This window comes from Ostrea edulis, chromosome 6 (assembly GCF_947568905.1).
Source record: "Ostrea edulis chromosome 6, xbOstEdul1.1, whole genome shotgun sequence".
NCBI lineage: Eukaryota > Metazoa > Mollusca > Bivalvia > Ostreida > Ostreidae > Ostrea > Ostrea edulis.
In genome coordinates, this window is record NC_079169.1 from 48,613,261 (window position 1) to 48,641,242 (window position 27,982).

Below are 27,982 nucleotides of genomic sequence, written 5' to 3' on the forward strand. Positions count from 1 at the left end.
GTTCCACATGGTCTGCAGTGGCAGATTTAAGGGGGCCATAGCTCCCCCCTAAAACTTTATAATTTAGGGTAAGTCGTAGTATCTTATTTAGAAAAATGTAAACGATAAAAGAAGCAATAATTTCTTTCACTTTCAGAGAAATAAATGACAAAATCTTTTGATTTACTGAATTACTTTTATGGGGAGAACTTACATTTGTTTTTAAAAAACCCTTAAAATTTGTGTCATTTTATCAATTTCGACTTATCAAAAAATGACAGAAAATAGTAAGAATAACTACATAAGATATGGGGCTCACGGCGGGTGTGACCGGTCAACAGGGGATGCTTACTCCTCCTAGGCACCTGATCCCACCTCTGGTGTGTTCAGGGGTCCGTGTTTGCCCAACTATCTATTTTTTATTGCTTCTAGGAGTTATGAGATTGATCACTGTTCGTTATCTTCACCTTGCATAAGAGACATATTTCAAGCCCTGTAAAATCTAGGAGTTTCCGGGAGCTTTGCCTCCTGAGTCCACACCAGGGCTTTGCCCTGGACCCATTGGGGGTCTCAAGGCGGCCCCTAGACCACTGCCTCATATCGTTAAGCCCTCTAGCCTCAGTTCCTCGATCCCCCCCCCCCCCGGTCTGAATATGTTGAAAAATTATCCCCCAAAAATCTTGTAAGCAAAATAGGTGTGTTGTCTAGATTTAAGTTCATTCTTGTCAACGGAATTATTACTGGAAAATTTTGATGCAATAGTCTCTCCTCATTTTAACTACTGTTGTGCTGTTTGGGGCAATGTGAAAAACAAGGACTGTCATCACAAATTATGTAAAGTTCACAAGTGAGCTGCTAGAGTCATTTCAAATCGAAATATTTATACAGACACCAACAGCACCGCTTGTCTTAACGTTTTCACTCTGGCAATTAAGAACTTATAGATTTGTTTTTGCTTTCAGTTTTTTGTGTGTATGTAACATACACTGTACCTGCATATGCTAATTTATTTTGTATCTGTATGATACTGCTGTCTATATATGTTTTCAGGACCACACTGTAAACTAGTTCTGAAACTAATTAGCACATCCTGTATACAATAAATAAAGAACATTATAATTATCATTATTATCATTATCATTATTATTACTCTTTGACACTAGATTGTTCAAGCTGATTGATTGAGTGCGGTATTACCCCGTTTTGGGTAATATTTCAGCCATTTTACGGCGGTTAACTAATGGAAATATGTTTGGTTGTGAGTGTTTGAGTTTCCCCTGACGGCCCCCAGTGAGCTGACTCTTTTTCGAAAATCAAGAAAACTGTCTTCTGTGTGCCAAGGGGTTAAGATCCTTACACGTCTCATGCGACGGATATATATGTATATTCAGGCTGAGCTTCGGAAAATAGGATTAGAAAAGTTTCTTTGAGATGAGGTGCATATGTTTATGAAAGATACAAATATGTATATGATAAGGCGAAAGATACAAATATGTATATAATTACGCGAAAGATACAAATATGTATATAATTAGGCGAAAGATACAAATATGTATATGATTGCGCGAAAGATACAAATATGTATATAATTGGGTGAAATATATAAATATGTATCAACAAAAGCACCTGATAAACAGGAAATCTGCGATTGAAGTATCCTGGCGGAAAGCGTCGAAATCCATGCCCTCATGTGAACGCTTATAAGCTCACCCAAATCCATGCCCTCGTGTATTTTCAAAATTGAACGCTTATGAAATCACCCAAACACATGGGACTCCGCCCTACACACCTTTATCTCGGGTTTATTTTCAGTCTTTATCTACATAGATACTTTAGAAATAAAGGTCTTTATGCTGTGGTGCCAACACTAATATGTACAGGAATGTCAATCATTAATTTCAATAAACGACACCCCCGCCCCACATGCGATATATGTATAATTCGAAATCGTAAATATCAGATTGATGAGAAATCATTTTTTTCCGAGAGCCACATGAACATTACTGCATTTCTGATGGGAAACATTGTAATTTGTCAGTGCATAATAATTACTAATACAGGACTCGTAATTTGTACATTCCCGATTAATGTAGATGGTGACATTGTGTACTTCTATCAAACGTTTCAGTGAATCTGCAGTCGTGAATATCATAATAATTTCCAACCTTGCAAAGACTGTGAATGAGTGCACTTTCCAGATATTCAGTAAATAACCTTTCCATTACAGTGTTTCAGCAATGGGACAATATTTATGTATATTTTGAGCGTTTACCACTGACCAAAATGGAAACTTTCTGTGCAGTATCTTGAATTCCCGATGATTATAAAGGAAGATGAGCATGATGAGAATTTCTATTTTCTGAACTATATATTTATTTTTATCTTCAACGTCCTTGTCATGTAAAAGTGGAGAGAGCGAGGCTAAAGTCATATGATTCACATAAAAAATCATTGTTTATTCCTGAAACATTATGCATGCATTGCTTTAAAATTAATCGTAGCTTCAATTATTTACTCTTCATTTAATGTCAAGAAATCATTCCTACGGTGTAACAAGAAAAAGAAGAAAATATGGATGCGCTTAATTTTCCCAGCCTTACGTGCAAAGTCACATGTTATGATGTTTATGTGTCTTTTCCTAAACCACTTAAAATGTTTGTCAATCAGAAGAGGTGTATGAGTGATCAGTCTTCACCGAACGATCTAAAGGTCAAATAAACTTGGAGTGAATTTATGTCGGTGAAGCATAACACTGTAGGGAAGGCGTTCTACATGTATCAATCGATGGAATTGTGACCTTCTTGAATTTCAATTTCGAAAGCATGATTTAGTACTAGACATTGTACTTACTTAGATGAATATACTGATAACGCCCCTTAGTGCAGGTCATTAAAGTAAATAAGGTCTGTCAGGGTCATATCCATTACCATATTTACAAAAAAGAAACACGGGTTTTACGCGTTTCTATGAGTTCTTTATTTGATTACTTAAATTCTGAACTGCACGCTGTGCACATCTGATGAGGTCCAATGCAGCTTTGATTAGTCTCATTTATGAACGTATAAAAGCATAGGCTGGCACAATTCTTAACTATTATTTGCGCATAATGAAGTCACTTTTCAATACAATTATGATGATGATCCCTATCAAATGAAAGTCTACGTTTGGATTTGACAAGCATGGATAACGAGTCAAAAAGAAGACTCGTGCATTGTTTTAAATATAAAAAAAGACTGACAGATTCACGTTGTGGCAGTCCTTCTCATTCAGAAGAATGATACACTTGTACCAGTAAAACGTGACTTATCACCCATTACGGTGTAGTGTGTAGAAAACCTGCTTCTACAGAAAACCTTCCCCATACACAAACTTCTCTATAAGAAAATATACCTTCATAGACAAAAACAATCCCCTGGGGAACATTTAATACGCCTTTTCATAAATTGATTTGAATTGTATATCACATCGAGGACAATTTTTATCCAATATAATTGTTTGTCCTTTACAAAAGTGATTGCCATTTTCACATTATAACTTCATAAATTTCACATCAAATATGTCTTCTTGGTTTGCAAAGTGATTGAAACTGTATAACAGTCAATGGGAGGACAATTTATTTTATTATCATCATTATTCATTTTACTGTTTGTTTATTTTTCCTATCTATCCAATCAGTTACAAGCGAAAATTAAAGAACTCACGTCAGTAACTTTGAACATCTTGCACGAAAGCTTCTCCATCGTCGACTTCCCATATTTATGTAGCAATATCCCATTATCACCTGCATATGGTGTTTATATCTCTGAACTTATTCGATACGCAAGAGCTTGTTCTGCGTATGCGCACTTTTTCAATCGAGACAGGCTACTGAAAAACAAGTTGATGTTACAGGGGTTGCAATAGTCTCGTTTAAAGTTAGCATTTCTTAAATTCTATGGCTGTTATAATGATCTAGTTTGCCAATATACATGTATATGTAACATCATTGGGTCAAATGCAGCCTGATGTGTTCCATATACCGATTGTTAGGCCATTCTTGGAACAATGATTTTGACTACGGATTACTCCGGGTTTACCTGATCAAGACATTGGGCTCACAGCGGGTGTAACCGGTTGTCAGGGGATGTGTACTCATCCTAGGCACCTGTTCCTTTTTTATTGAATATTCAACACCAAGATAGAGGTTCTTTAATCACTGTCTTCCCCTGAACTAACTCCCAACGCCTTCATCAATTTTGGAACGTTTTTAATCATTGGGTCAACAAACTTTAATTGATATATTTACTGTGTAAAGATAAAATTAAGATGTCATCCACTCATAGTTTTGAAAAAACAAACGCTTTTAACCACCTAGCTTTTAATGAATATATTTAGACCGCTTATTCTAAGTTCTTCTACATGAAAGCGTTTCCTGTTTGAATAGAAATGGCGGAAATGAGGAGAGAAGATGCTGTAATAGCTGCAGTTCCAGCCCTAACGCTGCCACCTCCTGATATTGTTAGACTCTTGCGGAAACTTTCAATACTGACGCCACCTCCTGCATGATCCACATTTGGATGTACGTCATCGTCTGTGTGTTCCAAAGCCTATGCTTTGGAGGGGTAGAGATGTTTTGGACTGTTCTCCTCAAACATGTATTTCTTTTTTGAAATTACTGGTGAAAGCCCAGACTCGTTTCGAGAGATTGTCCGTAATGTGTTTGCATTTCGGAGAAGAGCAAACCATGCACGCCACATACTTTCCCCAAGAGAATCGGGCGCTCCTGTTCATGCATGATCTGGTTGAGATGCTACCCTATACTTACTATCTGCTATCTGTAACAGTAAATGAAGAGATTAGTTCTTTCATTGAGCCATTCTACACTTATTTTCATTCTTTTGTATCTTGGCCAACCACAAATGAATGGATGCAAATGTTACAAGTTTGGCCTAAGTTGCCATATGCAGTGAGTGCTATTGATGGAACTTTTTTGAAATTTATAAACCAAGAACAGAGCCCCAGGAACTGTACTATTCTGGTTATAGACACTATCACGCTATTCATGCGCAGATTATCGTTGGTAATTCGGGTATCATACGGTACGTTAAATCTGGATTCCCAGGGCATCAGAATGATGCCCAACAGTATGCCCATTTACCCGATATTTACAACCCAACAGATAAATAGACAAAATCCAGTAGGAAGACGGAAATACAAAAAATACAGTAGAATACTTTCCATGCATAAATCCCTTGTAGAAAGATCCATTGCAAAGTTAAAAGCTTACAGAACTTTAAACACTGTTTGGCGTTACCCCAGATCTATTCTTCCAAATGTTGTTGAAATCATTGCAGGATTAATTTGATAAAAAGAATTACATGAATAAAATTCGGAAACTTTTGAAAAATCCTTTTGATTATGTTATTTGCATTTACAATGTAGCATATAAAGGGGGTGTAATAAACTAAGCAGAGTTTTTAGTGGGTAATGCGCTCCATACTGAATATCCGTGATCGCTATTTTGTAAATGTTCACCCAACCGAAAATGTCGATTAGGTGTTATGAGATTGATCACTCTTCTTTATCTTCACCTTTCATAGACAGGCTTTCAGACAACATTAGACACACAAACACTCAGACCCACGTTATCTTCACCTTTTCACATATATAAAAGCGCTTAATTCAAACAACCGATACACCAAAAATGACAAATGACATGGACAATATGATATTGTGAATTATTTTTGGGTCGACCTTTCCATTCTTCGGGACCAAATCAATAAAATGGAAATTAAAACTAACACTAAACATCAACTACAAAGGGTGAGAAAAAACAGAACGTCTACATATCCCTTACCAAAACGAAATGTTTACGGCAAATAGATTTGTTTGTCATAACTATTCACCAAAACATTGCAGAAGTTTGCCAGTAGTGGCAAACAGTTGTAGCAAAGTTCGGGTAAACATTTGGGACTTTTAAAAAGATTTACCATTAGTGGCAAACAGTTGCGGCAATTTTCTGCAAACAATACAGGTTTCTTGATCCGTCTATCAAAACATAAAATGCGTCATATCCTGCTAAATGACGTCACGTCGCATCGATTGACATCAATCGGATCACGCGCTCGTCCTTTCCCGTAACCGGTAAGAAGACTGGGACGTGGATCGGCGCAAGAATTGCATCAAATCGATGCATTTCCTCGCCGGAAGCACGGCCATGAATGAGGTTAAAAGGGCAGAACCGAAAACCTGTATATACAGTTTCGGCAATTTTCTGGCAAACAATACAGGTTAAATTTCTTGATCCGCATATCAAATCATAAAATGCGTCATGTCTTGCTAAATGACGTCACATTGCATCGATGGACATGTCGATAGCGATCTGTGAATTGCATTTGTATTTTACTGTGTCGGATTGAATTGGTGACAATGCTCGTGCTCTGGTAAGTTATAACGTAGTTTGATAAAACTTTAATGAAATAAACAGCCTCAAATCATTCTGCATTTTCTGTTACATATGGCGTATTTTGTGTGATGTCTGTCTGAGCGACTCCAAAGTCGGATCTTGTGCTGCGAAGTACTGTAAACAATAGACCTACATACTATATGTAGGGACAACTGCACTTTATCCCATATATTTAGCCTACTCATGTCTCCCTAATACCTATCGAGATTTGTTTCATACTCTAACTCCATCTTCATTTTTTAATTTGGTGATTATGGCAAGATGGCGGCCTTCGCTTCGTCGGTGTGTTGCGAAGTGAATCTTTGTGTGGCGCAAGCGATTTTTATTTATCGATGCTTTTTTACCTTTTTATGAATTAAAAGTTTGTACACTGTAGTTTCAACGAACGAAGCTAATAAACTTTAACCAATATTAATACTTGATGCAGAATATCACAGACGGGGAACACTTCTAGTATACCGGTCCCCAAAATATGGCGCTAAAATGTGTGTCGCCGAAGGCGGTTTAGTATATATATATATACGATCGCGTTAGCGATCAGTAAACTCGCTAAAAGGGAAAATATCACAAAAATAAGCCCAAATTCGAATTCCTTGTTAATAATGAAGTTTAAAAAACTTTTTTAAATCAGTTTTTAAAATCCGAAATGAAAAATAATGCAAGAAGACGTACATTTTTAGTTGCAAAATAAATGGAATCCGTTGTTGAGCAAAATGGTCACGTGCGATTTGTATACGTAATTCTCATGAATATTCGTATGATACGATGTCACTGGTGTTGATGTAAACAAACTGAACAGCTGATTTGCGATGAAATGCCCCTAAAACTGAAAGAATTTTTTTTGGATTTGTGCTGATGTAAGAGACTTGATTCACTGGTTAATAGGATTATCTGTTTTGATAAATTTGGACGGCAAAATCTGTGGCAGCTGTGACAACGGGGAATTTGGATTAACCCTTTCTCTACCGGCACATTTTAGAGGTTTTTAAAGACTAAATGACAATATTTTTACATCGAATAAAATCTGCATGTATCACGATTTGGGATAGGGATATGACATATAATTTTCTTAGGAATTGGACAGGGAATAATTTCTTATAAAGTTTGTCAAGGTATCCCATGACCTCAAAGAGATCTACGGGGTCAAAGGTCATATATATGTACATTTTTGCAATTTATTTTGTCTGAAATATATATATTACGACCCCTCTCAATAGATTAGAGTCAAAAATAGGAAATTCTAAATGTATGAGCTGATGTGCCTTTGAAAATACTACAAACGCATCACAATCAAATTAATCAAATTTATTGACAAACAAATATTTTTGGTTGCTAAGTAACAACACTCGTAGTACAATTTTGACCATAATTTGCATTTCTACATACATTTGACACGATTTAAACACAATTACATTGAATGATGATTAGTAAATGTCACATTATTTTAAAAATATGATCTTTAAATAAGTCTTAATCATTTTAAAAGGTTTAAAAAATATGATGAAGAGAATTAAGGTCAAAGGTCATAAAATGGAAACTTTGTACTTTATATACATTGTACATATCCATCATTTTCTAATAATATGACGTTTTGCCATTATGTTCCACTAAATAGAATAAATATTGCAACATTAAAACAAAGATCTTTATTGTTAATCTAAAATAATTTAATTTTTTGCGTTCAAATATATTTGGTTGCTAAGTAACAGCAGTTACAGCACCTTATCAAATGTTATCAAAAAGTACTACCCGTTTTTCCTCTGTAAGTTCAACGCATACGAATGTTCAAGTACTTACTTTCAATCACTAGATCTAAATGTACTTGCATCATATTTAACAAAAATGTTCTTATATTCAACCTCTTAAAACTTATTTCTAGACATCATTCCTGATACACTGTACTGGGTTGTTCCGAAAGGGGCATGCATTGGCCAATATCTGTCTATCGACTGGAACTTCACAGCAAACATGTATAAGATAATGCACGAAAATCTGGAAAAAAAAGAATTTCTGAATACTTTGCCATAAATACTAATGTATTGTCAGAGCTTTTGAATGCTCAATTGGCTCTGTAAATGTTTTCTATAGCCAAGGCCCTCATTCTCTCACCAGAGGGCGCGTTACGCAAGCTTCACATACACTTCTGTCAACGCTTGGAATCACGTGACAATATAATCACATGATATAAACAATTATTTTCGGTTTCCTTTCCCTTTAAAAGTTCAGACAACAGGTGATACATCAGGCTCTTTTCATAGCCAACTGACACTTTAATAAGTGCATATTTACCATTTAGCTGTTTGTCTTTTATTTCACAAGTTTTATCGTATTTTTACAGCCTTTCTTACTTTTGATTCCATGTTTACATTTAAATCTCCACCACGTGTATATCCTACATTCATACGCATATTATGAAGTAGTTCCAAATTTATGATCAGGAAACGGCGATTTTAAACAATTTACAGTAAGCATTAATTTGATTGCACCAAAAACATACCATAATATGACTAAATATTTAGTCCCAAACATAAATGTTGGATCAAAGAAACTTTTACAAGAATTCTCTAAAAAGCCGTTGACAGAGGTATAGTGCGAGGAGCGCACGGAACTCTGGGTAGAGAATGCCAAGGCCCTCTGAAAATCACTAGTATGCATTAATTACTTATGAAATTTTATCAGAGGTAATTGTAGTACACATCTAATAAATGGTTCAAGCCCAGTATTCCGACGGTCCGATAGTCCGACGGGCCGGTAGTCCGACAGTCCGACGGGCCGGTAGTCCGACGGTTCAATATTCCGACGGTCCGATAGTCCGACATGTTGACCATCACCAAAAATGTTAATTAATAGAGTTAAAATGTATTCATGTCAGGCATTATTTTAAGGAAATTACCAGAAACCGCCAAAATTGACACGGCCTGATTATAAATCAGACAATCAATTTCTGACCAGAATCATTTAAGTGTAAACTTACGGCGGCGTAGAAAGGCCATATATAAATATATTATTCGTTCGGACGAATTAGCTATTTGTTCGCACGAAATAGAAAATCGTTCGGACAAATTAGCAATTTGTTCGGACGAATTAGCTATTTGATCGGACATATTAGTAATTCGTTCGGACAAATTAGTAATTCGTTCGGACGAATTATGGATTTGTTCGGACGAAATACATTCGTTCGGACAAATTAGCCATTTGTTCGGACGAATTAGCTATTTGTTTGGACAAATTAGTAATTCGTTCGGACGAATTAGCTATTTGTTCGGACGAATCAGCAATTTGTTCGGACGAATTTGTTATTAGCTATAAGGCAACGCCAATGCCGTAGTCAAATACCGTAAAGTGTTGGTAGGAGAGCACAAAACTTAGATTGGGACACATGCTAAAATGGGATACAATTCCAAAATTTTCCACATAAACGTCATGAAGATGGCGACGGTAACCTACATAATCACCCCCAATCCCTGAAATAACAAGCTAAAAATGGTAGCAATCCCTACACCCTGCTCAGTCTTAAAAGTTTGAAGTAACTCATAGCATACCAGTACCAGCATGTATGGATCACATGTAATTTATGGTCATAAGCTACTCAGCGTATATAAAATACATGCATTTGGATAAAAGAGAAATCTATATGATTTTTCATTAGCCTGTCATAATCAGACTTTGATGTTACGTACCCCCCCCCCCCCCATTTCGGCTCAAACACACATTTCGTTTATATTTCTGTTGCAATATGAAGAAAATAATTCAAATTATGATAATAAATTATATCATTACAATGACGTAATATGTGTTTTCCTAACAGGCTGTGTTTTCTTTTCATAGAAAGATAATTTTTAATAAACATGGAAAAATCCTGGAAAATAGCCCTCTAACCAGCGGCCATGAATGCCCAGTCTGATTAAAACCACACCATCCCCCTTCTCATTGTACACTAAATCCACCCACTTCTTACACTCGCGCGTCAGGTAAGGAGATAATTCAGGAAAAGGGGGGATGTTAATCAGACGGATTGATGCCGGACCAGGACAGATTAAATGATGTCAGCTCTTAATAAACAATTGGGTGTTATTCACTTGGTTTAGATATCATAAAATATAAATATTTTCTTTCATGAAACGACAAATTATGGCATCAAATCGCGTTGATTAATCGTGAATTTTTCATAACAAATATGCAATTTTTTTTCTAGTCGGCCTATGTGGCTACATCAACTTACATGTACATGTTTATACTGAATGCATGATGGTTTGGGTCATCCTGCAACAGGAATTCCAGGGCATCTTCTTCTGACATCAGGTCGTTTTAAAGATGTAAAATACAAGCCTTCCCTGTGACAGTGAAACTATGTTGTTGTTTTCGTTGAAACGGAAACACGCGTGTTGCCAGTGCACACTTTCAGAAAACCCCGCGGGACCCGCTATAGGCCTATAGGCTATATGCGAACTTCTTTTTAGTTTTATTTGTTTGGCAGGGGGAAAATTATTACTACTCCGAACAAATGTAACGTTTATATCTGAAATTGAAGTATTTCATTTTTTTTTTTTAATTTACTCTGCCGATGTAACATTGTCAATAGGTGTTTTATGAAGTTACATGTAGGTTGTGTAACTGTTATATACCAATATTCGTTTTATGCTTTAAAAAAAAAGCAGAAAATACCTGGCTGATTATTTCATACGTATGTGTACATTGCTTTAGTGTATCAAAAGGTACTGAATTTACTAAAAGATGACAATAGTTTTCACCACTTTATTGTGCGACGCGCGTCGATCGCTTTTAGCGACGACGTTTTGTCGCTAATTTTAAAGAAAACCGCGCAGCATGTCCCAATTTCATTTTATCGTAATATAAAAACTACCGAGAATTATAACACGAATAAGGGCCCATCAAAATGGAAATGCCCTCTACTTTTACAGGCTGTATTTACTTTTCCCTATTTCCATATAAAAATACAGGTAAAACGCCGATATGTTTAAACATTGAGAAATAAAATCGTAAGAAAACGTTCATGTGCAAAAAATTGCCAGGCATTAAAAATAATTTTTATATCTTCTGAAAGCAGGGAATATATGCTTTTCAAAAATATAAAAAATATTGAATTCATAAGGAAAATAAAAATAAAAAAATCATATCGAGGGGAAAAATGACCATGCGAAAAAGCGTTGCGTCATATTTAGACGAAGCCATCCTTCACTTTAAATGCTTTTTTTAATTTAATGGCTTTACTTACTTTATTGATTTTTACATAGTCAAAAAATAGAGGAAATTTCCAAAAATATGATATATAGATCATATATCTTATGACCGTAGTTTCAAAGATTTAGAGGCACTCCTTTTGCGTTGCCCTGTTTTTACGCGCCACCGGTCAAATTGACCAGTACGGTAGAGAAGGGGGTCATATTCAAGCGACGGATTTGTATGGAGATGCAAATTTGCCAAAACCAGATTTCTATCAATATGCATACCAGAAATGTTTGCCAGAATCGTTTGCCGCAAATTTGCCAGTACTGTTTGCCACAAACTTGCCAGAACTATATGCCACAAAGCTCATTTGCATGGCAATTATGAATTTGCAGCAAACTTGCAGCAAACATTTGCCAGAGGTTTGCTGCAAACTTGCGGCAAAACTACCACAACTGTTTGCCAGAACCTTTCTATTTCGGTAAGGGTATCATTCACAAAATGATTTATGTCATTTGAACACCAGGGAACGAGAAACATTTCTGTATTTTAACTTCTTGTTAATCTCCATTGGAGCCAAGCCGAGTTCCGTGCAATTTTATGACTTCTCGGTGCGCCGTGTTTGACGCTGCCGTCGCCATTTCGATCGAAATTTGCACCCCCTAACACGTGGCACGATATGTCATAATTCATTTAGATATTACGTCATAATGATAACATTTTCCGGGTATAAATGAGTATCCAAACAAAACCTCCCCATCAATATGAATATACATGTACTCTCAGAAATGAAATGAACAATATTTTTCCGCGATTGTAATTCTGTTAAATAATTTTAATTCGCCATATTTACATTACGTCGCTTTATGCTTCTCTATGATGAAAAAACAAAAATATTCCTATATAATATTTATTAATATTAAAATTTATTATATTTTTTTTATTGAAAATTGTTTGCTCTTCATGTTGTAAAGTTTAATTTCTCAGTGACATTAGATAACTGAGAAACGCTGCTTGTCCATGGAATTTTGATACAACCCTCGTAGACACAACAGACAAAGTCTACTTAAGGACTATACTATTGCATAATACACTCCGTGGCGATCCGGGTTACAATAGGTCCTCAGTACCCCCCCTGCTTGTCGTAAGAGGCGACTAAATGGGGCGGTCCTTCGGATGAAACCGCAAAAACCGAGGTCTCGTGTCGCGGCGGGTGTGGCACGATAAATATCCCTCCCTGCTCAATAACCATAAGCGCCGAGCATAGGCCTAAATTTTGCAGCCCTTCACCGGCAGTGGTGACGTCTCCATATGAGTGAAATATTCTCGAGAGGGACGTTAAACAATATTCAATCATTCAACAATACACTCAACATTAGTTTCATCGGTACAATTTTAAAAAGAATGAAAATCACACGTATGAAATAAAGTTAACACTACATGTAACTCCTATAAGCAATACAAAATAGGTAAGTTGGGCAAACATGGACCCCTGGACACACCAGATATGGGATCAGGTGCCTAGGAGGAGTAAGCATCCCCTGACGACCGGTCACACTCGCCATGAGCCCTATATCCTGATCAGGTAAACAGCGTTATCCGTACTCAAAATCAGTGTGCCAAGAACGGCCTAACAATGAAACACGTCAGACAGCATTTGACCCAATGATAGGTTGTATTGACGAACTAGATCGTTAAAACGACCGTAGAATTTGCGAAATGCTGAATTCAATCAAGACTGTTGAAACCCCTGAACCATCAACTTGTTTGTCAGTGTCTTGCCTCAATTTAAAAACTGACCATACGCAGAACACCATATAATTTGTGAAATGCTGACTTTAAACGAAACTCTTGACAGCCCTTGCGCATCAACTTGTTTGTCAATACCCTGTTTCGATTTAAAATCTTATCACACGCAGAACAAGCTCTTGCATATCGAATTAGTTGAGATATAAACACGATATGCAGGTGATAATGCATATTATATTGCTGCATCAAAATGGGAAGTTGATGGAGAAGCTGAAATCATCCCTTTTGTCATAAAGTTGAGTTGTTAGTTTGGCGTTAATATCTACTTTCAATAAAATATCCAAATACGAAGCAGATGTTTAAGACTCTGTGACTTCTTTTATAGAGAGTTCACAAGGTTATATCGAATTGACATATGTGAATGCAAATTATTATTGTTAATAGATATACATACAAGAGCCCCATAAGCCTCATCGGTCACCCGAATAATAGTGAAAAAGTATCACTACTTCTATGGGCCATGAAATCTACAAAAAAAATCTTGCTCTGAATATATAAGCTAAATTCTAATGTTCAGCAACAATATAAACAAGATGTGTTCTTAAAACTTCACTGCTCTCAAAAGTGCATACGCTGATGAAAGGCTTTAAATACATGTAATAGGTGTATTAACATTAAAATATCAAAATATATGACTATTTTGGACTCATCCTTACATATTGTAAGTCATAACTCTTGGTTATGAAATTCACCATTTTTGTACATCCTTTTCTGCTATCTCTAAGTATGCTTTAGATTTTATACAGTATCAGCCAACTTACATATACATACTATATACTAAGTTTGGCTCCATCCTGGGGTCAGAACCCTTACTTTGGAGAAAATCAAATTTACAACTTTGGTAAAAGACTACCTGCTCTATCCATTTAGCATTATATACCAAGTGTGGCCCAGCCCTGGGGTCAGAACCCCTACCCCGGAGATCATGAAATTTACAATCTATGTCCCCCTTGTTCCAAATATGCTTCATACCAAATATGAAACGAATTGGAATGCTAGGTATCAAGAAGAAGTTAAGAATGTCTATTGTTCACACATTTAATAACTGACCATTTTGGCCCCACCCTGATACCAAAATCCCTACCCCTGGGATCATCAAATTTACAATTTTGGTAGATTGATTGATTGAATATTGTTTAACGTCCCTCTCGAGAATATTTCACTCATATGGAGACTTCACCATTGCCGATGAAGGGCTGCAAAATTTCGGCCTATGCTCGGCGCTTATGGCTATTGAGCAGGGAGGGATCTTTATCGTGCTACACCTGCTGTGACACGGGGCCTCGGTTTTTGCGGTCTCATCCGAAGGACAGCCACATTTAGTCGCCTTCTACGACAAGCAAGGGGTCCTCAGGACCTATTCTAACCCGTATCCCCACGGGATCAATTTTGGTAGAGGACTACCTGCTCTTTCTAAATATCTATTACGTGTCAATATAGTATCAACAGCACTAAAGATGATGTTATTTAAGTATTTTACACATAAACACTATATACCAAGTTTGGCCCCGCCCTGGGACTAAAATCCCTACCCCAGGGATCATGAAATTTACAATTTTGGTAGAGGCCTTCCTGTTCTCCATCACCATGCATTTAGTTTTTCTTACACATGTGCGGTTCCTGAAAAGATTTTTGAGAATTGGTCAATTTTGGGCAGTTTTTGCCCTGCTCCTAGAGCCCCAACAGTGCAGGAATCCTGAATTTTACACTTTATGTTCCCCTTGTTCCAAGTGTGTTTTATACTAAATTTGAAAAGAATTGGAATGATAGTTATCAAGAAGTTAAAAATGTATACTGTTCACACATTTAATAACTGACCATTTTGGCCCCACCCTGATACCAAAAACCCCTACCCCTGGGATCATCAGATTTACAATTTTGGTAAAGGACTGTCACTTCTTTCTAAATATATATTTACTTTCAATCTAGTATCAATACCACTAAAGAATATATTATTTAAGTGTTTTACACGTTAACACTATATACCGGTGATCATGATATTTACAATTTTGGTAGAGGCCTTCACCATACCATATTTGGCACACAGGTGGATCACCCTGAGACGATGTGTCGGGTACCTTTATGACCTCTATATGACCTTGAACTTTGACCTCAAGGTCAAAATTGAGTATAGAGTTTTGACATAGTCATACCATAAGACATGGGTGTATCACCATGAGACTATGTGTCATGTACATTCATGACCTCTTTATGACCTTGACCTTTGATCTCAAGGTCAAAATTATAGGTTTATACCATGGATTTGTGTTCGGACTATATCTTCCATTTTCTTCTACAAAGGCATACCATTTTTTTACACTCAGGAAAGAGTTAATTTATACCTATTAACAACACCCTTTGGGAGATTGGGGTAAGCGGGGGTATTCTTAGTGAAGATTGCTCACAGTACCTCTTGTTTCTTCTCATGTAGAAGCTTTCGAATAAACTCTGTTTAATAGAAATATAAAAACAGGTCAGCTAACAAAGGAGCACAGTTCGTGCCCATGGGAATTCTAACAGATTTCTGGAAGACCTGATCACCAAAAACTGCGAAGATATTGTCGATGAGGAACTCCAGCATATTTTTTATATTGACGTAAGAGTAATTGTGCGTGGTATCAGCAATTTTTTGGATGATTAATCAATACAAAGGAATATTTACTTTTTCCATTATTACTGTTTGAGATGTGAAAAGTCTTACGTTTTGATGTTGTTAATTTGAGAAAAGTTTTGCGATATCAAATTGTAGGCATTTGAATCGAGTGGGTGTTTTTTTTTTATCTCGTACACACATGGCTTAAACTCATTGCAATGTTTTCTGATTGCATGCTAGTCCTATATATTCGCAACTTATAACAGTCCTTATGTCTAAATTGTATCTGTAATGTGTGTAGGCGAGAAAATATCCAACCAAAACATCAAAAATGTTAAATAGGTCAACAAAACATGAACAAAATCTAAAATCGTTTTGATTGTGCGGATGACACTAATGATTCTATATGTTACTGAGACTTTTCGTATTTGACACACCTGTCACTATGTTTTAGAGTGACACTTGTCTGCAGAATGTTTACTGGATAACGCCCTCTTGAAATGTAGTGTTCCACTTGTATTGGAATTTCAAATTAATTTCCTGATAATGTACAAACGAATTTGTGAAAAGTCAATATAATGTAATCACATAGACAAACCAATGTTCAGTTGGTAGATTCGTTTTATGTATCGTGTAATGGGAAATACTTCAATTTTATCGTTCATACTGTTTTTCTACAGAATAAATACTCAAACATGTTTCATTCAAAGTGTTGCCCTTCAACAATCTGGAACATAGCATCGAATTTTCCCGTGGAAATATGTAGATATGTGGCGTCGGTGGCCGAGTAGTTAAACCGTCAGACTCTCGACCGAAACGTCGTGGGTTCGAGTCCTGGCCGGGGAGGGCTGACGTTGTGTCCTTGGGAAAGGCACTTTACATGAATTTCCTCACTCCACCCAAGTGTAAAAGGGGTACCTGGCTATGGACAGAGAAAAATATTGTTAGAATGTTAGTGCTCTAGCGCTTGTAATGACAGCTTGCACTGTATGCTTCCTAGGAGGCTGACAAAGTTCTAGATTGATATAAGGTCTGCCGGGGTAATAATGTACATTAATTATTGTAAAGCGCTTTGAGCATCATACGCTGGAAAAGGCGCTATATAAAACCAATTATTATTATTATTAGATATGAACTAACTTTTATAAAAGCACAAGGAATATATTTCGAGAAAAAACTTATCACAACTAGGGTTCCAATCCACACAGTTCTCATTGAATTTGGCTCCACTGTCCCTTTTAATGACTTTTCCTGTATACTTTTCACAATAAGGCAAACATTATTAAATCAGAGAATACAAATCTTATCAAACGAATTAAATAGCAAAATATCGCAATTTGCATTTTAAATATGCACCTCATTTCTGATAAGTAACTATATTTTTTCCAATCATAAAACACAAGTTAACATATCCGACAGTTGCATATTCGCTTTTTCACTTTAGGATTACCTTCAACAAGAAAGTTATCCCGGACTAAATTAACCACGGCTACAAGTGAAAGTCTGACAACGATAGGCTGAAGAGGTACATATGTGGGGGATATAAGATCTGAACTTTCTCATATACTTTTATTTGTTGGTTAATTAATAAATTCTAAATGAAATAAAATACAATCAAGATATAATAAACTGCCACAAAAGATGAAATATATCTACTCAAAACATTCATGAACGCTACAGGACTATCAAAGTGTAAATTCAAATTGTTATCACGAGTAACGGTTTTATTCCAAGAAAAGAAAATTTACAAACATAGAGATTAAAATGATTTGTTGATAAACATTCCTTATGAGTGACGTCGGAAAGAGGATTTTCAAATTGTTTGATTATTATGTGCATTTTGCCGTTTTCTTCAATCTCCAAGCCTTGAAGTGGGTTGAATTTCAATGAATTCAGAAAAAAATAAAGAATGTGACTTCGAGGTGTAAATAACACAGCATGCCTGACTATTCACCTTTCGTGTCAGTTCGTCTGTGAATTATAACCACCGTTGGTATTTCCTTGAATACCCACTCTTTCTAAAAACTGCGATGGTTTTAATCGGAGTCGAGATTGAAATAAAGCATTCTTGATTAATATTTAAGACGTACATGTACTTAAAACAACCAGTGTATCTGTAGCTCCTACATCATCATAACAATCCCTATCAAAAAATAAATCGATCTCAGGTAAAGTTTAACCGCGAGTTATTTGCAAACATGCAACGTTCTGCAAAGTGCAAGTGTTATAAAAAAGATTTACCCCAAATACACATTCGCAATGATAAGTGTACCCTTAGCTCCACGAAAGTATGACTTGTCCACAGGGGATGCTTAATTACTCCTCTTATGTACCTGATCTCACCTCTTGAATGTCCAAGGGACCTTGTTTGTCAAAGTCTGATATGTAGGAGTTATAAGATTGATCACTGTACGTTTTATGAATTCTCATGATTCCTATAAAGATACAAATTTACGAGTAGTACATACTAGAGATGGGATACGGTGTCTAAGGGGAGTAGACATCACCTGCCGATCGATCCCCATATCCCGATGAAGAAAATAACAGACTAGACATACTGTTAAGATGTCTACGTCTTAATGGTACATTCAGTATATTATTTGATGATTCTAAATTTAGTTTATATGATAAACATTCATTGATAGAAACTGCAAGATAGTTGTTCAATAGATGAGTTTACTACATATATCTTAACTGAGTTAGATTTCTACCTAAGAAGTTAGATAGTATCATTACTGTAATAGAGCGTGAAAATGGATTTTTCTTGCAGCATTATATACTACAGAAATGGTCTAACAGGAATTTATTCTTTGCTAACATTTGTGTCATTTCTATAATCACCTGAGCAGATACAAAATCTGAGCAGTTACTGATTCCCGATTCATAATAAAACATTTCCATATTTATATTTTTCCTTACTTGTTATTACAAATGTGCATGCAATAAATATGCTCTTCCAATTTTAGCGAATTCGTTTATAACAATGCTTTTGCATCAAGTGTATCACCAATGACATATTTGTCATTTCTACGTAAAATTACATCTGAAGTTTGACTAAAATCATCAACTAAACATTGTCTTTTAGTTTTGCCAACAAGAACCCATTAATTGCCATTTTATGTGACCTATATATGAACACTAAATTCAAATGTGAGTTTTCGGTCTCCAGCTCGGTCTGATCTCAGGTAGGCCTATACTCCCTCACTTTGTGTTTTTGTCGGCTCGCCGCAAATTGGAGTGGTAACGGTCGCAAAGCCGCCGTCTGTGTAAGAATTGTTTTAGTATTAACCAGCTGTTGTTTTTATACCCTCGTCTTTAGACGGGAGGTATGATGATACAGCAATGTACATGGATGTACTTCCGTCCGTTCAGAGTTTTCTTTTTCTAATTTCATTTCTGTCACTTACCAAGCTGAAACTTGCTATGTAGATTTTTTGTGGATCATTGTACATGTACATTGTATTGGAATTTTGACCCCTATTGCAGGAGTTTTGCCTCTTTCTTTGAAAATTATTGTTATATGGAGTCTACATAATTTTTCCGGCAAGCTCCTCCCATAAGTTTCAAGGGATGATCATCTTGCTTTACAGAGTCTTTGTATGGATATTGAAGCTATGCATTTGGCAGGGATTTTGATTTTCTTCGGATTTTAAGAAAAAAATACAGGTTGTTGAACTTACTCTGTTTTAGGAAATATCACAAATATAGTACATGAATTGTTCCGTCAACTCCTCCCACAGTTTTCAAGTGAAAACATTCGCATTTTACAGGGTGTTTATATGGTTATTAAAGGTATGCTAGACTTGCTCAAGTCTCTATATTTAACAATAAGTGCTCTCTTTAATACTTTTTAATAATGCCAAACATAATCGGTGACATTTAAGTATTGTAGAGAGCAGATGATTAGACTTCTGAAACACAGTAAAATTTGGACGAAATGTTAAAGTAATAAAAAAAGCATAGAGACTTGAGCAAGTCTAAAGTTGTGCATGTAGCAAGGATTTTGATTTTCTAAAATTCTTAACAAAATTACAAGTTGTTGAACTGAGTCCATTTGGAATAAATGTTATGTTAAATAAAGGACATGGTTGTCCTTATAATCCCTCCCATAGTTTAAAACGTATGAGTGCAAGGAGTTTGATTCTCAACAATGTTAATTTTCTTTTGCCAATAATATTTATATCCACATTTATTTCCCATCGCAATTTTAGCATTGACATCATTTGATTTCCTTTTGTTAAAACACATAAATAAGGGTGATCTTGATATTTGATTTTGTTCCTGGTATATAGTGATACAGGTTGTTCCACCGCACAACGTGAACCCTAACATGACGTGGATGACTATGTTAATCCTAATGGTAAACAGTTTTGGTAAGCATTTTCATATTATTTACATGATTGTAATTACATTTTTTTTCGAACCACTGCTATTTGCCATTAATTTGGCGAGGGTCTGAAAGACATTTATGATCAGTGATCAATCTCCTCAATTCTATAAATTATAAAAAAAAATAGAAGACAAACACGTTTACTTGGAAAAAGCATATGTGCGATCATACATGTATGTCTAAAGCCAAGAAAGCGAGAAATTAACTCATTAGTATATTTACTGGTGATCAAATTTGTTCCTAAGTGCAAACGTAAATTTGCTATCCGTTCCAGTGTGATTTTAAGTACATGTGTACCGCGAGTAAATCAGTGTGTAATCTATTATTCTATTCATTCATTCATATGTCGATTTGATATATCCCTGTGAACTCGAAATAAAGGACACCAAAGAGTCGTCCAATTCTGCTTCATACTTAGATATCTTACTGAAAGTAGACATTAACGGCAAACTGACAACTCAACTGTATGACAAACGGGATGATTTCAGCTTCTCCATCGTCAACTTCCCATATTTATGTAGCAATATTCCATTATCACCTGCATATGGTGTTTATATATCTCAACTGATTCGATATGCAAGAGCTTGTTCTGCGTATAGTCAGTTTTTAAACCGAGGTACGCTACTGACAAACAAGTTGATGGTACAGAGGTTTCAACAGTCTCGATTGAAGTCAGCATTTCGCAAATTCTATGGTAGTTATAACGATCTAGTTCGTCAATACAACCTATCATTGGGTCAAATGCTGTCTGACATGTTTCATACCGATTGTTAAGCCGTTCTTGGCACACTGATTTTGACTGCGGATTAACTCCGTTTACCTGATCAGGATATAGGGCTCACGGCAGGTGTGATCTGTCAACAGGGGATGTTTACTCCTCCTAGGCACCTGATCCCACCTCTGGTGTATCCAGGGGTCCATGTTTGCCCAACTATCTATTTGTATTGCTTGTAGGAGTTATGAGATTGATCACTGTTCGTTATCTTCACCTTGCATTCATTTGTAATCATGACATCTATAAGAATGGAACCCATTCAGGAGAGAGAGATTTATTCCATATATATTAAGCATTGTAATTAAAGTAGGATGCTCCAATGAGCGTGAAATTTGAAGAAAACCACGATCGAGTGTTTGGTTTGAGTGTTCTTAAAAAGTTCAATGACGAACAATAATTATTTAAAGACCTACATCAATTCAAACAAACCTTATTACCTTTACCCTTACCAAATACTTTACTTCCCTCTTTCTGAAATAAAGACACCATAACAAGTTTCACACTTTATTTGCCTTATTGTATACAGATAAATGTATGTACTTACCCCCAACCCCCTTGTGCCGATTCTTGGTCGTGGCAATTAAGCTCTGGTAGCTTTATGCAATACTGCTGTAAACTTCACCCTGATAATGGGCTGGCCGCCAAAATGACAAAATAAAATGCAAGGAACGTGAGGTCTTACATTAAAATAATCTGATATAATGCTGACTGGCTTGATATTATAGTGGAACTTGTTGTTTTCAATAATGATGATTTCTCCTTTGCCATCTTGATCTGTTTTAGAATGCTTTAATAATAGTCTTAATTTGCTTTGTTTTGGTACGAATTCTAAGTCCCGAAAGCTGACTGCATGGTTGGTATTATGAGAACCACCTCCTCTTAACTCCCCCACTCTGAAAAACTCAAAAAAGGTCATGGAATATGCAGCGGCAAAAAGCTGAACTTCATAGTGATTGAAACAAACAACTGGTAAAATGTGTAATTTTTTCTCTAATAAATCTAAAGTAATTGAATCTTGATTCATGGGTCCTAGCCTTTCTCCTATAACCTTCCAACATTTTTCTAACCATGAAATTTTGTGTTAGATCAAAATGATTGCTGTCTTTTGTGCAAAATTTCTAACTGACATAAAAGTTATAAACTGCACAATGTAATCTAATGTTGGTGGCCATAAAAATAGAAAATAGAAATAAAGCCACATTCTGACGTCTTCCTTAAATTCCTCAGTAATGTTGATAAGATGGTGAGATGTTTAATGTCGCATGTTGCATCATAAAACCTTCTATTAAATGCCCTAGCATTAGGTACACCCTTACTAAAAAAAAATAAGACTACCAACCAAACTCTGAATTTCCTTAAGCTAAAGAGACCTTTTGAACAAGGTAAAATTTAATAAACTTTTTTAATTGTACAACCTTGTCTGAAGGAATGCTAACCACCATATCAACAGTATCTATTTCCAAACCTAAAAATACAATTTTTGTTGCTGGGCCTACAGTTTTGTCATGTGCAAGTGTAAGACCAATGTGATCACTCAAGTTTGAAAAGCCCTCCATTAACCTTAAACATTCATCTGAGCCTACATGACCCCAAAATTGAAAATCATCTAAATAATGAAATATTGTGTCAAGCCCAGTCCGCTTTTTCAACTCCCAATGGAGGAAAGTACAAAATCTTTCAAATAAACATGAAATAGAACAGTCCATTGGCAAACACTTGTCGATGCAATACTTTTCTTCAAACTTAAATCCTAACAAATCAAAGTCTCCAGGATGAATGATTAATAATCTAAATGCTGACTTTACATCCATTTTTGCCAACTGTGTTCCTTTCCCCATTTTAACTACTATCTCTAGAGCCTGATCTAATGATGCATATTACAGAACACTTATCCAGATCAATAAAATGATTAACACCCTAATTTTCTGGAAAAGACAAATGAGTGATTAGTCTCCATTTTCCATCTGCTTTTGATACAAGCCCAATAGGTGAAACTTTTAGATTAATAATATGTTTACTGTCAAATGGCCCAGATTTTCGACCTAGTCCTACTTCACTTTGTGTTTTTTTGTTTTTGTTTTTTTCTCAAAATGATCACTGACAGACTTGAGTTTTCTTGCTTCTCGCCCTATTCGGGGACCCTCATAACCTAATCGAAAACCAAACTGAAAACCATCAGCCAACTCCTTTGTAATATTTTGGTCATTATAGTTTTTCAACAAACTAATTAATTTGCCAACTTTAATAGGTGTTTTACCTAAACTCTAAACATTAGAAGGATCCCTTATCTCCCCTACTTTGATACATCCCCCTTCCCCTCCAGCTGCAATGATGGGCTGTGTTTAATCTCCCATGGGCACGAAAATTCTGAGATCCCCTAAATCTCCTTTCAGATGGACCCCGTTCCTTATTAGAACAGAGTGCATAATGATAACTACCATTACATTTGATGCAAGAATGAAGATAACCACAGGGAGTTTTGAAACAGGACCCCTGATAATTGTATGTGTAACACTTTCTAAACTGACCCTGGTTAGTTGGAACAGGAGTCATGTCCTTGGTGTTAATATTCACTACATACAAAAGCCAGAGTTCAGAGTCCACTTCACTCCAAGAACCTGTACGATGCCTAGCCATCTTTAGCCTAAGCTGTTGGTCATAATTCTTAAAACCCTGATTTGAACAGCTACTAGCTGCTAATCTAACATCTCTCATATATTTCTACAGTTCCAAATAAACATTAGAGAAAATGAGAAAGGCATCAGTCCATTGCTCAATATTATTGATCTTCCTACTATATTTTTCAGCTGCCTGTAATTTGCCATTAACAAGTACTAGGGTTTGTTTCTGAAGTTCATTGTAATTTATGAGCATCTTGTCTAACTCAACATATTCACCCCTTATGATTTTATTTTTCAATTCTTGGGACACATTGAGGCTTAAACTATTTTTATAGCTGACAAATGAGTTTGTAAAGTTAGCCCCACCAGAGCCTAAAGTGGGTAGACTATCCGACACAGAACACATACCTATCTCCTCTCTATCACCTCCTCCCTGACCAACTTGTGTTACTTCTTTTATAGATGTGGGTCCCTTTTGTTGAACTGATGGCTCAGCGGAAACAACTTCAGAAGTTTCTGTTACTTCCGAATGGGATTCTGTGTCGTTTTTCTTTACCCGCACGGGTTCCGTTTTTTCTCTTCTCCTGCGAGTCGCCACTCTTCCCATTGAGACTTGTTTTGATTTCGGCATTTTCCCCGTTTTGCTTAGCCTACAACGTAGGATTTAAAACTGACTTTCTTATTATTTCCGAGCACGTTGTAACCCCATCAATGGTGAATCACGTACCATGTATGCATGCAGGATAAAATTAAAATCCATCAACATCGAATAATATCAACGTTTAATCGACAGAAGAAAACCTCAAGGCTTAGATTTCACTATATCAATATATCCAGATTAATCCGATGAACTGCATTAACGCAAAAACTATTTGTCCAGAATTCTAAACCTTCGCTTTTACCCGAAAATATTGAAAAGGAAGTAGAAGTTTATAACAATAAAAACAAAACCTCGCTGCAACTACAAATTTTCCGGAATAAAATTCCGGAATACACATCTGTCAATATCTATTCTGGCTTAAATAACCTAATTTATTGTACAGCAATAAATTGTATTAGATAATTTTAGAATGAATAAAATTACCTTTGAGGAACCTCTCAGCGTAAGGAAGAAAGTTGTAATTTCTATATGCTGGCTTGCATCTTCAAATTTGCTTTTCCTCACTAGAGTGAACTGATTTGCACTTACCCCTGACTAGGGGTAAATATGCATACAAGAGTATTTTTGTATTTATGATCGTATGTTTTACAGAGAAATATGTTTACATAAATACAATTATTTACATATATCCTAATTATTTGCATATCAGTAAAGTTTGCTGTATAAAGGATATTATATGTCCTGTTGATCGATCACAACAGTCGTGAATCCCCTGTCTAGATCAGGTAAACAGTTGATTCGTTGTATATTGTTTGACGGCTTTTGGCGGTTGTGACCAGTCGACATGGGATGTCGTGTTATCTAGATTACGTTCATTCTTGTCAACTGAATTATTACTGACATTTTTAATACAATTGTTTTTCCTCATTTTAACTACTTTTCTACTGTTGAGGGCAATATGAAAAACAAGAACGGTCTTTACAAATTATGCAGACTTCAAAAGCGAGCTGCTAGAGTGATTTTAAAGAGGAAATTTTATACACCTACAACATAAAGGATACAACAACGTAGATAGATTCCTCTGTCAGACTATTTTCTATATAGAACTATCATTCTTGTCTTCAAAGTTTTACATGGTCTAACCCCGATTATTTAGATGTTTTTCAGTATGTTCATGAAATTAGCAGTAGATCTACCAGATTAAGCCATAATAATTCATTTTATATCCAGAGAGCAAAGACACAATATTTTAGAAGATATTTTACAAATTACGGTTCACATTTATGGAATAATATGCCAGAATTTTAAAAATATTACCCAACGATTCAAACTTTTAAATCCGCTAATCTTAGAATTAAAACTATATATATTTGTTTTTGATTTTTTCAGTTTAATTATTTATTTATTTTAAGTTTTATTTTCAGCTTTAAATATGTAAATAGAGTACATACATGTATACAACATACCTTCATATACCATTTTATATTGTATCTGTACATATGTTTTCAGGACCACAATGTAAACTAGCTTTTAAACTAATTGTGCTATCCTGTTTAAATAAAGGGCATTAATATCATTATTATTATGTCCATTCCTCTTGGACACCTAATCCCACCGCTGTTATACACAGGTACCATGATTACACCACTTTGTATTTTGTATTTCTTATAGGAGTTATTAGATTGATCAATATTCGTTATCTTCACATTTTCATATATAGATATATGTAATGGAACATTGTTTCATGAACAGGGAAAATTGATCATCCAGTTTGTGATAGAATTGAGTTGGTAGTTTTCCGTTGAATATATGTTCTGTGACAAATCTACATATCAATCGAACGTGGAAGAATTTGTCGGTTCTTTTATTTCCTGGGAAATATCAAATAGAGATTTGAATACAACGAGTATTGTTGATAGATGTATGTCTTATATTTTCGACCATATGAACGACTAATTCATTGTTTTAAAAATATATCATCCTGGAAAAATAGAATATTTGTTTATTATCATTATAATTACATCAATAACCAATGACATCTGTACATAATGATGACTACAATGTTTTAAATAACATTATAACAGTATGTTTTTGTGTCCTTCTTCAGACATCTACTTTTTATGACATTTTTACATCAGTAACCCTGTAGAAGTTTTGTAAATCTAGTAATGACTTGATTTGTTCATAATACAACAAAGAAGCAATGATGAAATATGGAAGCATATCTTTCTTATGAAATAAAGGTGAAACTAAGATGAAATAATTATCTTTATATGGTAACTAAAATTGTGTAAGGGTAACATATTTCATGCACCACTTATAAGATTATATCTTTGTAATAAGCATGTGTAATTCTTCCACACAACCATATCATGTAGTGGTATGCATGTATTACCGTATCGGACGTTAGTCTATAGTGAATTGATCTGTTAAAAACATCCACGTGACACATTTACCTACATCCAATTTATTATTTATACGTCATCACCTTTGGATCACAATTTGCACTAAGCACATTGGTACATTTATCCATTAGGTTAGGTTCCTTCATAAAATGTTAAATATATTTAGAAATAGTCTTAAATAATAAAATACCACACATGATTGTATTCTAGGAATTTACTATAGCGAAGGTGCAGGTTTCAGACACAAAATTTCCAAAACCATAACTTTACATCAATCCCAGGAAGCATCCATTAAATCCCCTGGGTATCCCACAAAGCATTACGAGAAAGACACAGTCTACATATGGACCGTGACGGCCCCGGGAACCACGGAGGAGATCACTATCAATATATTAGATCTGGATTTGCCATACACTCCAGGATACCCTTGTGACGACTATTTGAAGGTTTTCTTTTGTTTCCTACATTAGGAACTTAACGCATATGAAATCTTGAAATTCAGTTTCTTATTGCTATTTATGTAAGAAAATGTACTTTGTTAATTGGAAAAACTGTATTTCGGTTTCCTCAACAACAGATACAAGACACAGATGATAACTTCGCATTATTCAAGCATTGCGACAAATCAAAGTATAAAACTGTTGTTACTACCGGAAACAAATTGAAGATAAAGCTCTTTTCTAATTATACATATACTACAAAGAGAGTTTATGATTTGTTCCATGAACTCCTCCCGCAGTTTTCAAGTGAGAATCTTCCTTTTTTACAGGATGTTTACATGGGTATTGAAGATGTGCAGATGGCAAGGAGTTTGATTTTTCGTCACGTTTTGAGAAAATTACTGTTATTGAACTTACTCAGTTTTCAGGAGCTATTACATAGAGAGTACATGATTTGTATATTTTGCCTTCCACAGTTTTCAAGTGAGGACCTTCTTATTTTGCAGAGTATTTCTATACGCATGGAAGATGTATGTGTGGCAAGGATTCTTATATTCTTCAATTGTTAAGAAAATGACAGGTTGTTGAATATAGTCAGTTTTGGGGAAATATTGCATAGAGAGTGTATGATTTGTCTTTTAGTTTTCCTTCGACAGTTTTCAAGTGAGGACCTACCTGTTTACAGAATAGTTGTATGGGTATGAAAGATGTGCATGTAGCAAGGATTTTGATTGTCT

The 27,982-nt window shown here is 35.5% G+C and overlaps 1 long non-coding RNA gene across 1 annotated transcript; it reads left to right on the plus strand.

Annotated features, from left to right (window-relative positions):
- Nucleotides 1-27,251, plus strand: LOC125647632 (uncharacterized). Its single transcript, XR_008795835.1, has 4 exons — nucleotides 1-68; nucleotides 17,458-17,538; nucleotides 20,306-20,386; nucleotides 27,016-27,251. It is a non-coding gene; the product is annotated as an uncharacterized LOC125647632 (long non-coding RNA).
- The last annotated feature ends 731 nt before the right edge of the window (nucleotides 27,252-27,982 follow it).